Source organism: Phyllobates terribilis, unplaced genomic scaffold (genome assembly GCF_046119375.1).
Source record: "Phyllobates terribilis strain yellow unplaced genomic scaffold, ASM4611937v1 Scaffold_130__1_contigs__length_5004896, whole genome shotgun sequence".
Taxonomy (NCBI): domain Eukaryota; kingdom Metazoa; phylum Chordata; class Amphibia; order Anura; family Dendrobatidae; genus Phyllobates; species Phyllobates terribilis.
The window spans coordinates 464,975-481,189 of NW_027362890.1; the positions used below are offsets into that span (position 1 = coordinate 464,975).

General features: G+C 41.8%; 1 pseudogene; it reads left to right on the forward strand.

Moving 5' to 3' along the window:
* Window positions 1-12,268, forward strand: part of LOC141203906 (uncharacterized) — a 48,380-nt pseudogene extending 36,112 nt beyond the window's left edge.
* The last annotated feature ends 3,947 nt before the right edge of the window (window positions 12,269-16,215 follow it).

A 16,215-nucleotide genomic window follows, 5' to 3' on the forward strand; every position in this document is an offset into this window, starting at 1 on the left:
TGGAGCATCGCTGGAGAAGATGTGTTTACAGCGTGTGCCAGGGTTGTCGCCGTCTGTGCCGAGTTATTCTCTGTGTAGGAGGTGCGGCTTCATCCAGGGCTCATAGCGATATTTCGTTATAATGCTTCAGTCCAGAGTCAGGACATGAGAGGGAGGAGATTGGGACCAATGATGTTTGCAACGTTTTCATAAATTTCTGGGTGTTAATGGATTGTATATTTCTATAGGTGTGGAAAGTGGGGGTGTCTTGAGCAGGGGGACAGTTCTTGACAGAGAAAGAAAGAAGGTTGTGATCAAAGAGCGGAAGAGGAGCGTTAGTAAAGTCATATATTGAACAGAGCCGGGTGAAGATCAGGTCAAGAGTATTTCCATTTTCATGTGTAGGAGAATTAGTAAGCTGTGAAAGGCTGAAGGAGGAAGTTAGAGATAAAAGATGAGCTGCAGATGGGGAGAATGGATCACCAATTGGGATGTTAAAGTCTCCCATGATGAGGATGGGGATGTCATAGGATAGAAAATTTGGAAGCCAAGTGGCAAAATGATCCACAAACTGACGGGAGGGGCCCGGAGGGCGATACACAACCGGCACTCGCAGGTAGAATGGCCGGTAGAGTCTGACTCTGTGGGCCTCAAAAGAAGGGAAGATAAGTGAGGGTGCTGGGGGGATAACCTGAAAAGTACATTTTGTTTAAAGGAGCAGACCAACACCAATTATTACCAGTTGCCGTTCCTGTATGTACTGATAACGAAAGATTGAAATACGACCCTAGGGACACTCATCTACCATAAACCTTGAAGTACTAATAAACTATTGAAGTGTGATAGCCACCACCCCCATCCCCATACAAAGAGGAAAACCCAAGGGCCAGTTTTTACGGTTGAGAAGGTACTGCTCGAATGTCACAAATTTTAATATACAGGCAATAGACCTGAACACCAGATTAAGGGATAATGGGTACTCATGGTACATTTTCGATTCCGCATCATCGTTTGCTGAAAAATGGGAGAGAGAGACACTCCTCCATACCAATCCAAGAGACCAAGAAGAAGATTGGACTACACGAGTAAGAAAAACTTATGACAATCAGAATGACTGTATCTTTCATATCCTCAGAAAACACTGGGATATACTTGTGGTCGACCCGGACCTGAGGGTGCTGTGGAATCTACTCCCACAATAACTTTCAGAAAGGGTTGGTCAATTAGGGACCATGCACAGATTCTATAAAAAACCTGCACCCAAGGGGACTTGGCTAGATAGAAGAATCTGTGGTTTCTTTAGCTCTGGAGAATGTTGTACATGTAATTGGATGAGACCATGTAAATCTTTCTCAGGTTCCTCCATGGTTAAAATCTTTTTCCAGTGGGATTATTCCAGCTGTAAAACCTCCGGATTAGTATATATGGCCACATGCACCTGCCCCCTAGAATATGTAGACAAGATCAAGAGGGAGTCTAGGAGGAGAGTAGGGCAGCATTTGGGCGATATACACCATGGTCGAGAGATCCCATTAGTGAGACACATGAACAGTGCACATTGAGGTGAAACCAGAGACCTCTCCTTTTCTATCATTGAGGTGGTTAAACCCAATGTGAGAGGAGGTGATCACAATAGATGTATCTTCTGAAAGGAAAGTGAGTGGATTGTTAGACTGGATTCACGAGCCCCTAAGGGACTCAATGAGCAAATTTCCTATGCCTGTTTTGTGTGAATACAGCCCCATTCTGGATTATATTTTTGGATTTTATGCTCTACCCATTGCTAGTCAGTTCCCTGTGAATAGGGTTCACATATTGTTGTACTTCATCGAGATATCTGAGGTTCTATATCAGAATTATTACTTATCAATTATATTCCACTTATACTATTTCGTCATTGACAAGTGTGGTGATCCGTGTGTATCTCTAATTGTGCAATAGAGGTCAAATTTGACTATTTAGGAATATACTGTGGGCCACCATCCCATATTTTTTGTAGTGATAAAGTAGATCTACATGCCTATTACATGATGGGAGGATGTGCAGTACTTGTTTTTAGTCTCCCATGATGCTGATCTCAGAGATAGAAAAATCCTATGTTTGTGATATGCAATCCAATACCATATGCGATCCGGCGTGGAACGCATGCTTCCGGACATGCGCATGCGCAGATAGGAGACTGTGATGCCCTCCGGCGTGGAACGCACATGTCTGGGCACGTTTGAGCTTTCTGCCCGCCCGTTGTTTTGTGCTGGATTGTGGGGCGTTCTTGAGAATTTATTTTTGTTCCATCTTTCTTGCATCAGATAAGTCCTCAGAGAATTATAATTAGAGGAACCCATGGACACATTAGGATTTGTGAAGCTGACCTCCGCTCTCCTCTATTTCCTTTGAATTTATTGTGTGACCTGTATTTCAGAACAGTAGCTCCTGGTTTGTTTCATTTCCATCTGTAAATTGAATTTGACTCGTAGTCTTTGATATCTCTCTCAATCTTAGTTTTTTTGATGTCTGAGATAGCATCCTCCAGACTTTGTAAATTCTTTTGCATATTTTGTTTGAGTTTTGGATCCTAAAAGGCTTCTACACCAGGCGGAATAAGCAAGAAACTAATATCAAACGCAATGTAACTTGGTTATCCTATAAGGGTTTTTTTAAATGTGGACATACACCCTGTAAAGCATGCAACTATGTTAATAAAACCGACACATTTGAAGAAAACCTAACGGTACAGCAATTTTCAATACACAATTTCATCAATTGTAACACTATAGGGGGTCATTTATTTAATAGAGTGTATAGAGAGTTAACTACAATACTTGGGATGCACGTCAGGTCCGCTAAAAAATGTATTAGAAGACATTAATCTATTAAGATATTTGTCAGTCGGCACCACACAATCTAAATCACTGAAATATTGTACGGGGGCAATGGTAACTGTGCAACAAAGCACATAAAGAAGTAGGTAGAGAAAAGCTTGCACAGTGAGATAATGCACATCCAAAAATAATAAGAATTACTACAAATAATAAATACTATAGCAACTTTATTTCATGTAGGGACACACAAGTGGTTAAAAAACATACGACCCCTGACGAAGCTACTGTAGTAGCGATACACGTAGGGCATAGATACCTACGGAGGGAGTACACTGTAGAGAGGTAAGCCCTACGCGTATCGCTACTACAGTAGCTTCGTCAGGGGCTGTATTTCTCTTGCTGATCAAAAAGGTAATAGTATTTGTATAACCCTGAATGCTGAATTCTATTCGTTTGGAAACAATCATGTTTACTGTGCTAATTGACAAATTGTACTAAGTCAGCTGAAAGTTTATTTACAACAGCCCCTGTGATACCAACTATGTAAATAGATTAGCTCAAACAATGATAAGTGATCCCTGCACCTTTGCCTCTTTTACCTGGGCTTTATGACCTCACATAGATGTAAATATAAACAAGGATGTTTGTAGTGCTGTAGACAGAATGAAATTTGGGACAGAGAATCACGGAACATCAGAAGGACTTTGGAAGGAGAATGGGAGACATCCTTCAGCAAAGTAGATGGATTGCATGGCATCTAAAGAGACACAGATTTGTATTCTACATGATTCTAGTCTAAGGGTATCAGCCCTCACTGGAAAGTTTCAGATCTGCTCCATTAACCATCAGAGAGACCATGGATACTTTTGGGAAGTCCAGGAGAGGACGAAAAAGTCACTTGGCCCCATGGATATGCTGTTTTGGTGTTGCTGGGAGGGACCCACCGGTCACCTAGAACCCATGGAGACATTTGGAGTTGCCAGGAGGGACCCACCGGTCATCTGGTCCCATGGAAACTCTCGGAGAGGCCAGGATGGGACCATCGGGTCTCCTCGTCTTCTACCTCGCTACCTTCTCTCTGTGGGGGCCTACCAGAAGCGGAGGGCCACAGGTTGAGGTAGTCGGTCCTGGAAGTCTCCAAAGTTGCAGCTGTTCTATCCCAGGCGGGCAGAGAAGGAAGGGTGAGACTATGTAATGTTGTACCATCTTGGGTATTTGCTGGGACTGTTCTGTATGTTTAATGTCCTCTTTGTGATTCAATAAAGTATTACCATGCTGTTTTACCCTCACCTTGTGTTGTTTGAGTAGAGTTACGCTCACAGAAGACCCCAGGTCTTCACAGTCCCTGACCAGGGCGGCTCATGCTGTATTCTTCAGACAAGGTGCATTAAATAAACAGTGAGCTGACCTCCCTCTCCATTTTCTCATTATATGCATGTTTTCCTTATAGTGACAAATATTTATTTTTGCTAAAACTGTGATATTTTCACTTTAAACTTTTTTTAGACCTTTTTTATAAACTTTTGAAAATAACTCTCATTAGTGCGATCATACAACACAGAAGCCTTTGATTGCTCAGGTGATGCACTGTACTACTGTAGTGCCGCGTATTATCACTGCCTGTCAGTGTAATACTAACTGCCCCATACACATGAGATAAGTGTTGGCTGAACGATCATTTGGCAGACGGCTATCTCTCCAGACTCCCCCCATACACAAATATTCCAGCTTTCCTGTGGTTTGTATGTCTGACTGCATCTGTGGGGAGGTCCCCAAATACATTTTATAGTCGACCAAAATCAGTGCTTCCATGTAACTTTAGTCTAATGTTTATGGAGGCGTTAAAAAGTAAATTATGGAACTCTGCCTCTGGCCCGGCCTAATAGACTTTTGTACATTACAGGCCCAGTACTTGGGGGAGGAGGGCATTCAGCCGAACTCTGTCAAAACTTCTTAGATGCCATGTTTGCTTTTTGCAGGAGCAAGTGGTTAAACTGCCAGGGATTTTATTGCAGCCGCACCTGTGCCATCCCTGAGGTGTACATCTATGTTTTGGTGCCCAAAAGAGTTCATAACATGTTAAAAAATTACAAAATGTGTCTTCTGCTTTTTGCATGTTTTTTCTTTTTACAAGAATTGTTGGTGCAAATTTTCTTTTGAAACATTTTAATATCTGCTTTTTTTCTGTTTTTTTTCTTGTAATATAGGAAATCCTAAGGCTAGAAATAAAACCCATAATACACTGTACATGTAGACTTTAGTATCAAATAATTTCTGTCTGCGGCATTTGTGCAAACAAAACAGCTTTTATAAAAGCCTCAAACTTCTGTGTGTGAATCAGACATGAGATCTAACTTGATAGAAGATTACAGTTCGGGGAAGACGGGAAAAATTCATACAGACGGCCAGTGGTGATGTAGTCAGTGACGGACTGTCTCCAAATATGGTTTTAGATCCTTAGTAGAAGATGTTTCCTCATCATGAAGTAGTTATTTCTCATGTCACGTGAAATAAATATCTCCTGCAGTATTGCTAATGCCAATTCCAGTGACGGAAAATGAGATGAGCATTAGCGTTATGGAAGGTGAGTCTATGAGATACGTATTCAGCTGCAGACTCTGAGGAAGAAACTGCTTGTTGTCTGTGGCCTAAAATATATAGGTTTTATTACTAGATGTAAAGAAAAAACTAAAAACTGTAAAATAATAAATCTCCTCATATGTTTCCCTTATTGTCTCCAGTAATTGTATTATTACACAGGATTTTTATGATGTTACATCGGCTCATCTTCTTCTCATTCAGGTCTCTACAATCTCAGATCCTCTCAGTGAAGATCGTCTATATAAGAACATTTTCCTGATTTACCCATCAAAGATGGATATGGACAGGGACAAGATGGCGGAGAGTATATTACACCTCACCCTAGAGATCCTCTTCCGGCTTACTGGAGAGGTGAGAGATTCTGATGACCTCACATTACATCATTCTTATCAATGGGAATAACAGATGGACAGAACTGGAGAGGTGAGGACTCTGGAAATGTCTGTAGTGAGATTTATTAATGTGTCTCTCCATAACCAGAGATTAATCACGGGGCCTCCACCTCACCCCCTGATACATGAGGACATCAATGACCAGATCCTAGAACTCACCTACAAGATGATTGAGCTGCTGACTGGAGAGGTGACCCTGCTGGGAATGCTGGGACATTATACAGTAATGCTATGGAGGGATCGAGGGGATGACGGTATCATTGTATGTGTCAGGTTCCTATAAGGTGTCAGGATGTCACCGTCTATTTCTCCATGGAGGAGTGGGAGTATTTAGAAGGACACAAAGATCTGTACAAGGACATCATGATGGAGGTTCCCCAGCCCCTCACATCACCAGGTAATAGACAGGACTAAATACACACGGCCTATAATTATCTGTATGTAAAGAATGAATTCAGTCCTATATGTGTTTCCTCCAGATCTATCCAGTAAGAGGACAACACCAGAGAGATGTCCCCGTCCTCTTCTTCCACAGGACTGTAAACAAGAAGATCCCAATGTTTCTCAGGTAGAGAGAAGATGTCATGAGATCTTCCCTATGATGTGTAGACGGCTGTAAAAGTCATGTCTTCAGTCTTGTTTTATCCACCATTATTATGTTTTATACTTGTGTAATGAGAACGGTGGAGATGGCAGGATTAGAGCTAATCATAGATGTGACTTCTTCTGTCTGTGACTTTTATAATATTTGTTTCAGGGTGAAGATCTGACCCATATTAATACTACAGAGACATATGTGAGGGGTGATGAGCGGTGTAAAGAGGAGATTCCTACATATGACTACCCAGGTGAGTAGTAACCATGAAATGTTGAGAAGTCTCAGATTTTTCTCAGTAATAGTGGTGGAGAACGCAGCACTACTGGACCAGGGTGCACGAGTAGGGTCCAAACCGCATATAATATAAGAGAAACCTCGGCACTCAGGTAATGAATTTTAGCAAAAGCAATTTTAATTGCAGCCCACAGCAGAAAAAAAACAACTCACGTTTCGGTCTATACGACCTTTATCAGTGTACCACTTGTTGGGAATGACAATAGGAAAGGAGGGTGAGGACGCAGTGTCTCAGGCACGTGATCCCTTAGGGCCAGAAGACAGGGAGAATGGGCTAAGGGATCACGTGCCTTAGACACTGCATCCTCTACCCTGGTGAGTAGTGACCACTAAATTCTGAGAAGTCACAGATTCTTCTCAGTCCCCGGCTGTGGCTGCTTTATCAGTCGTGTAGTCCGGCCGTATCACAATCGTGTGATCACCATTTTGCCGCTAGACCACAACATTCTCCTCCGTTCGAAAATATTCAATTTACTTTGTGTAATTGTGAAAGCCCTTTTCTATAGAACTTGCAACCTGGAGATCCACCTACCCCCTGTGATTAATAGACGCTGACCGTTACCTCCCCAGATCTGTAAACTACAAAGCCAAATGACAGCGTACGTAGAAAGTGCTGACAAGTGAGAAAATCACTTGAAGAAAAATATTCTGATGGGCCTGTAAGAGAAAGTGGAGGGTAATGATGCTGTTGGCTTCCTAGATCCCTGATATCTTATTGGATGAATCTACCTTCTCTCCCTTCTGTGCAGTGAGGGACAAGTGTGAATTTCTGTACAATAACAACAGAGTTTCCCTTTATACTTTTCAGTTTCTTTTTAAACCAACTAACTTCAAACAGGATCTTGATAAACTACATAAAAAACATTACACCTGTGCCATGATATATCTCTAAGCTGTGCGTGGCTGATGGCTGTAATATACATCTATTCACGCCTGCAGGAGATGTGGTGGCATGGCTCGAGCCCTGGTTTCATGGATTCACTCCACGTCATAAATTCCATTATGTTTTCAATCCTAAAGAATTCAGATTACTGCACAATCTCTCCTGAAATGGGGGCACTAATACTTTCTCTACTCTTCTGGTCAGGACTCATCATACCTCCAATGGTCCACCATAAATGAGCGCATCTCCAGTTTAGTGTTGGATTTCTCCCTTCATACATACGTTGTTGTTGGGGATGTTACATATTTATATATTCTTTCTTTTTTTTACAAGTTAATTCTGTATGATAGTCTGATTGTGGTGGGATCGGCCGGCCTCACTTATGTGTCTCTGTAACTCCCTGGTAGTCTTTCAAAAAGATCTCCATTGCCTCTTCCAAATGCCAGAGATCTAAATTTAAGACCCCTCAGCTCTGCAGTATTGTAAAAAACTTCACTGTAAATGTCTAATATTTCTTCTTGACACTCATGTGACAGAAAATATTGTCCCTTACGATAGTTTAGATGATGAAGAGCCACCGAGCCCCAGACTCTAATTACCCCAGAGAGGTTTCACCACTAGTTACTCATTTTTCTCTGATGGAGACTGTTGAGTTTGATCATTTCAGTAGATGTTTTATTGTCTATACTCACAGTTTTTGACTTCAGTAATCCTCTGATTTAACCCCTTCCCGCAGACAGTTTTATGTTCCTAATCAGGCCCCATTTTTCAAATCTGACGTGTCACTTTATGTGGTGATAATTTTGTAATTCTTCACAAAGGATAATAGGAAACAAATGGACCTTACAAATTATTTTCCAACTTCTCTTGAATCTGACAATCCCCTATATACGGGTTGTACACTACTATCTGGGCACATGGCAGGTTAAGAAGGGAAGGAGCGCCATTTAGCTATTAGGAATGCAGATTTTCCTGGAAAAATCGCAGACACAATGTATTGGGGGCACTGTTCATGGTCACCTGGCAGCTCAAAAGATGGCCACCACCAACAGGCTTGTCACTATCTACTCCATTTACAGATTTTACAAATTACTTTGCTCATCACCCTTTAACCCCTCTACATGGATCTGGACTTACACAGAGACCCCTAGGCTTGGGCCAGGGTGTTACCTGCTATTCTGTGGAGTGAGATGGGAAGAAGAATAGTCAGGTAGCCGGATCAGAACCAGGAGGGCAGAGAAAGTACAAAATCAGAAGACACAAGAGTAGTCCGTAAATGGGCCGAGGTCACACCAGGAACCAAATACACAAGCCGGGAGCTGATCACAGAGGACTGAACCAGAGGAGAACAAGGCTGGATCTGGCAGCTTCCGGCAATATGCTTCCAGCTTTAGTAGGGTGCGGTGCTTTCCATATGGCTGAAGCAGGGAGCAGATTACTGCAGCTGGACAGCACACACCCATACCGCCAGACTGGATGGTACTACAGGTCTCAGGAACCCTAATCTTAGTGGCTGGACAGAGCCTGCGCCTTTTACTCCATATTGGGGAGGCAGAATGAACAAACAGTTGAACACCACGCTCCACTGGCTCATCCTATGAGGTTTTCTATTAGATGGTCATTGTCCTGGTGAATAAGTGAATTATTTTATATAACTTGCCTTTATTTACAGACAGTTTAAGTAGAAATGTTCAAAAATATAAAATTCAAGGACTTTTTATTAAAAAATAATAATTGGTTTTATTCTTGGCAGATAACTGTACCCAGAGATCAGAGGGACAGCTGACATCTTCAATTTTCAAATCAGATAATTTTCAGATCCCACAGGATACAATTGAAGTGAATGCCATTACTCCAGATCTACCATCATCCCTTCACAGCAAAGATCTGTCATCTGATCCTATGAAACAGGTCCTGTCTTCTGATTCATTACCGACTACTAAGGAAAGTCAAAGTCACAAAATAAGCGTTAAAAAACAAACTGCTCCTAATGCAAAGAAGCCATTTTCACATTCAGAATATAGAAATAGTTTTCCTCTCAAAAAGTCTTTTCTTAAACATCAAAAAATTCACACAGTGAAGAATAGATATTCTTGCTCCAAGTGTGGGAGATGTTTTAATCAGAAATCAAATCTTGTTAGGCATGAGAGAACTCACACAGGAGAGAAACCATTTTCCTGTTCAGAATGTGGGAAATGTTTTACAGAGAAATCAACTCTTAGCACACATCAGAGAACTCACACAGGGGAGAAGTCTTTTCCATGTTCAGAATGTGGACAATGTTTTAACCAGAAATCTAGTTTTCTTAAGCACCAGAGAACTCACACAGGGGAGAAGCCATTTTCATGTTCAGAATGTGGGAAATATTTTACAGAGAAATCAAATCTTATCAAGCATCACAAAACTCACACAGGGGAGAAGCCATTTTCATGTTCAGATTGTGGGAAATGTTTTGTACAGAAATCACATCTTAATATACATCAGAGAACTCACACCGGGGAGAAGCCATTTTCTTGTTCAGAATGTGGGAAGTGTTTTGCAAAGAAATCAAATCTTATCAAGCATCACAAAACTCACACAGGGGAGAAGCCTTTTTCATGTTCAGAATGTGGGAAATGTTTTACAGGGAAATCAACCCTTATCACACATCAGAGAACTCACTCAGGGGACAAGCCATTTTCTTGTTCAGAATGTGGGAAATATTTTGCAAAGAAATCAAAGCTTATCAAACATCAGAGAACTCACACTGGGGAGAAGCCATTTTCATGTTCAGAATGTGGAAAATGTTTTGCAGAGAAATCAACTCTTACCAGCCATCAGAGAACTCACACAGGAGAGAAGCCATTTTCATGTTCAGAATGTGGGAAATGTTTTACAGCGCAGTCTACTCTTATAAAACATCACAAAACTCACACAGGGGAGAAGCCTTTTTCATGTTCAGATTGTGGGAAATATTTTGTACAGAAATCACATCTTAATAAACATCAGAGAATTTGCACAGGGAAGAAGCCTTTTTCTTGTTCAAAATGTGGGAAATGTTTTAACCAGAAAGCGCATCTTGATAACCACTGGAGAACCCACACAGGGGAGAATTGCACAACTACACCCAACTAGTCTCTGTACAGACAAGAAAGGCCCTAGCTGCCCAACTAAAAACACCACCACAGACCTAACTCCCTAATAAGCAGTTGAGGAGTTTCTCGTACCTCCTGAGGAACCAGAGGGGAGGCTGCAACACACTGTCAACAAGGGGAAAGGAAAGTATGAAGTAAATTACGAAAACCCTGAATGAGAAACAAAAACACATTCATATAGGGCAAAGAAGGCAAGCTAAGGAGAACAAAAAATAGAAGGAACAAGTATAATCTCTCAAAAACCTAACATTGTTAGAATGAAAAGGTACTGGGAGGGAAAGCAAACTGACCGGGAGGATAGTTTCACCTTCTTGGTGAAACTTACAAAAAAAATCCTCATCCACTGTATATGTAAAACCTGTCCATTTATAATGACCACGGACAAGATAAAGATCCCAACTCACATCAGGACCACAAGATCCCAGGTACTTTCAGCTGCATCACATCTAATGTACTTAATTATATGTACCAAATGTCCAACTGGGGGTCTGTATGTAGGGGAGACAAGGCAAAAACTTAGAACAAGGATGAATTCTCATCGCCACACAAAAAAAGACAAAAAGAATAGATCTACTTGTGGCCACTTATTTTTACGGCCACAACTGCTTCTCCCTTTCCAAAACTGATATTTCTGCTTCACATCACTTGTGTTATCTATTGCATTATTCCTGTGCCATGTTGTGTATAAATATGTGACTCTTCAGATTTTGTGTTATACTATGTCTGATGAAGAGACCCAAGTAGTCTCGAAAGCTTACTGACTAATGGCTAACTGAAAAGATGGTATCAAAAACTGAGGACTCTCAAATTGTAATATTTGTCTCCATACAGCAATTTTAAGATCTCTCCACAGGTGTTCAATTGGATTTAGATCCAGACTCCTTGCTGGTCAGAACTCTCCAGCACTTTGTTTCCATCCATTTTCTGGGGGCTTCTTGAAGTATGTTTGGGGTCATTGTCATGCTGGAAGACCCAAGACCTAGGACGCAAACCCAGCTTTCTGACACTAGGCACTACATTGTGACCCAAAATCCTTTGCTAATCTTCAGATTTCATGATGTCTTGCACGCAGTCAAGGCACCTAGTGCCAGAGGCAGCGAACCAACCCCAAAACACCTTTGAACCTCCACCATATTTGACTGTATGGGTTGTAAATTTATTGATTATGCTGCTTACCTTGGACAAAGGAACATGCTTATCCCTAAAGATGGACTTATAACCTTGAAATTGTTGATATTTTTCAACAATTTTGGTTCTCAAATCCTCAGACAGTTCTCTTCTCCTTTTTCTGTTTTGTCCATGCTTAGTGTGGCACACATATGCACACAATGGAAAGATTGAATCAACTTCTCCCTTTTTTATCTAGTTTTAGTTGTGATTTTCATATTGCCCACACCTGTTACTTGCCACAATTGCGTTTGAACAAGCTTCACATGCTTGAAACAAAGTTGTTTACCTACCTTTTTTTCCGGCCTATTTTGTGTGAAATTATGTTCATTTTGCCTTTTTCTCTCTGTTTTCTTGTGTTGTTCCAATACACGCAAAGGAAATAAACGTGTATAACAAAACATGTAATTGCAATAATTTTCTGGGAGAATTACTTCATTTTCTGGAACAATTTCAAGGGATCCAACACTTTTCACCATGACTTCTTTTTGTTGCCTTTTTAATTTGTTGCAGCATTTCCTCCTCTACGTGTTCAGCTATATTAGGAAACTTGTAGCTAAGTCCAATTAGCAGCTTTCCATTATTGCCATGTCCATGTACATTTACCCAGACTGATTCTACATCAGGAATGTAAAACTCAAAACATGAAAACTTTGACAAAGTCGTGGGCCAACCAGTATACAGTATAATGGGCCCCACATCCTCCTCCATACATAAGAAACAAGAGGAAAAAACTTCACGTCAGAGTCCCATATAATAGTGAAAAAATTACAAAATGTTATTAATTATAATTTATACAGGAAAAAAATATGAATCACAGAGACAGTTAATAGTAAAACAATGGAGGAGCACTAATGAGGAGCATGAGACAAATTAACATGATTCTTTTCTGATGTAAGTACATAATTGGGCTGCCAAAAAATAAGAATATATTGTTAAAATGCAGTGAAGCATTCAATAAAAGTGCAGGTGCTTATGAGGTAGGTCAGAAGTAGTTGCTATATAAGAGGTTAGTCACACCGCTGTCTATATATAGGGACTAATATAGATAGCTCATACCGGGGACAGCAGATCTTTATAAGTGGTATCAGTGCCCTGACCTCTTAGGCTACAGGGTAAAAGTATATCCTAATACATAGCCTAGAAAATGCATCTAAGTAGGAAAAAAGATTAAAGAACGGCAGCAAAAAGAGTGTAGCATGAACCCTATAGAATACTTACAGCCACAGTGGATGTGAACACGCTCCTCAATTGCGCTCACCCTGATGCGCGTTTCGGCACGGCTGCCTTCGTCAGGAGGTGGCGTCAATGAAGGTGGGTAGGGTTTAAACAGGGCCCTTGAGCTAATAGAAAAGGGGGTGTGTAGTCTCTCCGCCAATGGGTGTGGGGAGGGCGTGGCATGACACATGGCAATCACTGCTACACCGCCGCATCCATGGCAACCGCGTCATATGATCCATTACTCCGCAAGCACGTGGGGAACCACGTGACCGCACGTCATGGAGCACAGATTGGACGGCCAGCGAGGTCACCACAGAGAACAGTGAAGCCATGCGTACCGCCCAGTCCACAGACATATAGTCAAACACAACCGGAGAGAAAAAGAAACAAGCATAATGGGGTAAACTGTCAATAATAGCATAGCCCAAATGTATATATGTATCTAAGGGGTATAGGCGATAGCCAGTTCTATATAAGTCAGAGAAGTTAATTGGCCATGACAAAACAAAGTATATATTTAAGAAAAGCATGAAGTATAACACGATTATATGAGATCATAGTATAAATGCATAATAAGATATACGAAAATATCTCTCAAAATATCGATCTATAAATGCGAAATATATACAATAATAACTGGACAAAAAATGCCCACACAGAAAAAAAGTTACAGATCTTGAGAGACAATACAGTGCCAGCAATTATGTCCATGTTATCCAATAGCAGAATGGAAGTCCTCAACGTCATTGACAGATAGAAATTATTAACTACTACCCAACCATACTAGATAAAAAGGTAAGACAAATAAAATAGCTAAAACAATGTGGATATAGGTGATCAAAGTCCAAATCCATCTTCTCTCTTTCTGGGCTAATAGTTGGCTCACTCGACCTTCCCTAATATTAGTGGTGATCATGTCAATACCCCGAACTTTAAGTTTAGATGCGTCACACTTATGGTGTATTCTCAAATGCTTGGGAATAGTTTTAACGTAGAAATATCCGTTTCATTTACCGCCGCTTCAATACCTAGGACGTGTTCACGTGTTCTTGTCTTATCTAGTTGTGAGCCTTAGATTTTAGGACAGCAGCATGTCGCATAATAGACCACCGCTTTAGAGGTACAAGTTATTGGTTTGGTGATGTAATAGGTCCTAGAGCCCTGGGAATCTGTGAAAGAATTAGCATGTTCGACATTAGGACTCGCCACAGATCAACCACATGGTACACATCCATTTACTGGAGGTGGTCTTTTCAAAAAATTAGGGGGAGTGGTAGGATAATAGTGGCTTCTCATAAGATGATCACAGAGATTTTTTGCCTTTCTGAAGGTGATTTGCTGTCTCTCTGGTAGATATTTTGTCAATATGGGGTTAGCCATTAAGATGGGCCATGATTTGTTAAGACAGTCACGTAATTCTGTAGCTTTAGAGTGGAATGTTGTAATGAACCGTAACTAGTGATGAGCCAGCATGCTCGCAACTGCTCGCCCGAGCATCTCACTGCTCGCAACTGCTCGCCCGAGCATCTCACTGCTTCCGGGGTTGCTCGGTGGGAGCTCGGGTCCCCTCCCTGCATGTTTGGCGCTCTTTAGAGTACCAGTCAACATGCAGGGATTGTCTGCCACACACAGTAATGCCGCAGCCATGTTGGTTGTGGCATTACAGTGATTGGCTGGCCGCACAGGGTCATCAGGTCTATATCAGACCTAGCGCCTCCATGCTAGGCAGGCAGGCAGGGTATATAGCAGACTGCAGTGCACATAGCAAGAGGCTCCATTCCAGTTCTGTCTGCTGGTGCTTTTACAGATATTTGTAGAAATCGCCCCAGGTATCAGGAATCATTTTTTTTTTATCTTTATCCTGACTATTTGCTTAAAAGTCAATGCAGAGAACACTGTTTTTCTGCGCCATTTGGTTGTTGGCACTGCAGAATACAGCCAGGTCCTTTCCATATTACAGCACTAAAAATCCAACTATTTAAAACAGTGGTTTGTCCATCACATGGATCACATATAATTGCGCTCCATTGGCCTCCATTGAAATTTTGTTTCAGTGTGTCAGTGAACTTACTGACACAAAGTCGTCGCTGTTAAAAATAGTTACCTACAGGCCAGCTATTTAAAACTGTGGTTTGTCTGTCACACAGATCACATATAAGTTTGCTCCAAATTCAGCCATTTGTAGTGAGCGTGGACGACATTGTCCTCCATTTAAAATGGGCAAGGCATGTGGCAACGGACGGGGAACTGGACATGATGGTGATGGTGCATGCAGAGGACGTGGCCGTGGGCAAGCTGAAATTGTGCCACAACAAACACCCACATCTTCTCGCTTGACCTTCCTGTCCCAATTATTAGAGGACCACAGTACACCACTATTGAACACAGAGCAGTGTGAAAAGGTTATTGGTTGGATAGCAGATAATGCTTCCAGTCACTTAGCCACCACCACCCTGTCTTCCACTTGGTCAAGTCTCAGTAGCCGTAAGTCTGGACCGCATATTCCTCACCCTGATCCTCCTTCCTCCCACCATGCCGAGTATCCAGAGACAACTGATCCCAATCTTGGACACTCCGAAGAGCTGTTCACTTTTCCATTTATAAATTCGGCCTCTTGCCTGGTCCACTTGAAGCGGGGCAAGAAGAGATCGCATGTAGCGATGCCCAAATATTTGAGCTGCCAAGGTCATACGAAGGCGACGGTGGGAAAGTGTCACAAGAGGTGGACAATGATGAGACACAATTGCCAGAAAGTCAGAAGGAGGACCAGGGTGCGGAAGTGGAAGACAAGGCGGCACATCAGCAAGCATGTCCTTGTCCCAGCGCAGCGTTCAGTTTTTCATACCCCAATCCTTGGAACGCAAGCGCAAATACGCAGCCAACACCCCACAGGCCACACTACTATATTCCCACATTTCGTGACTGGTTTTGCTCGAAATGTTGCCTTTTAGGCTCATGGAGACGGAAGCTTTCAACAACCTGATGGCGGTGGCCGTCCCTCAGTACTCAGTCCCCAGCCACCACTATTTCTCCCCGTGTGCCGTCCGCATAACACAAGCACTTGTCCTACAACATTAGCCGTGCCCTCAACAATGCAGTTACAGGGAAAGTCCACCTAACCATGGAC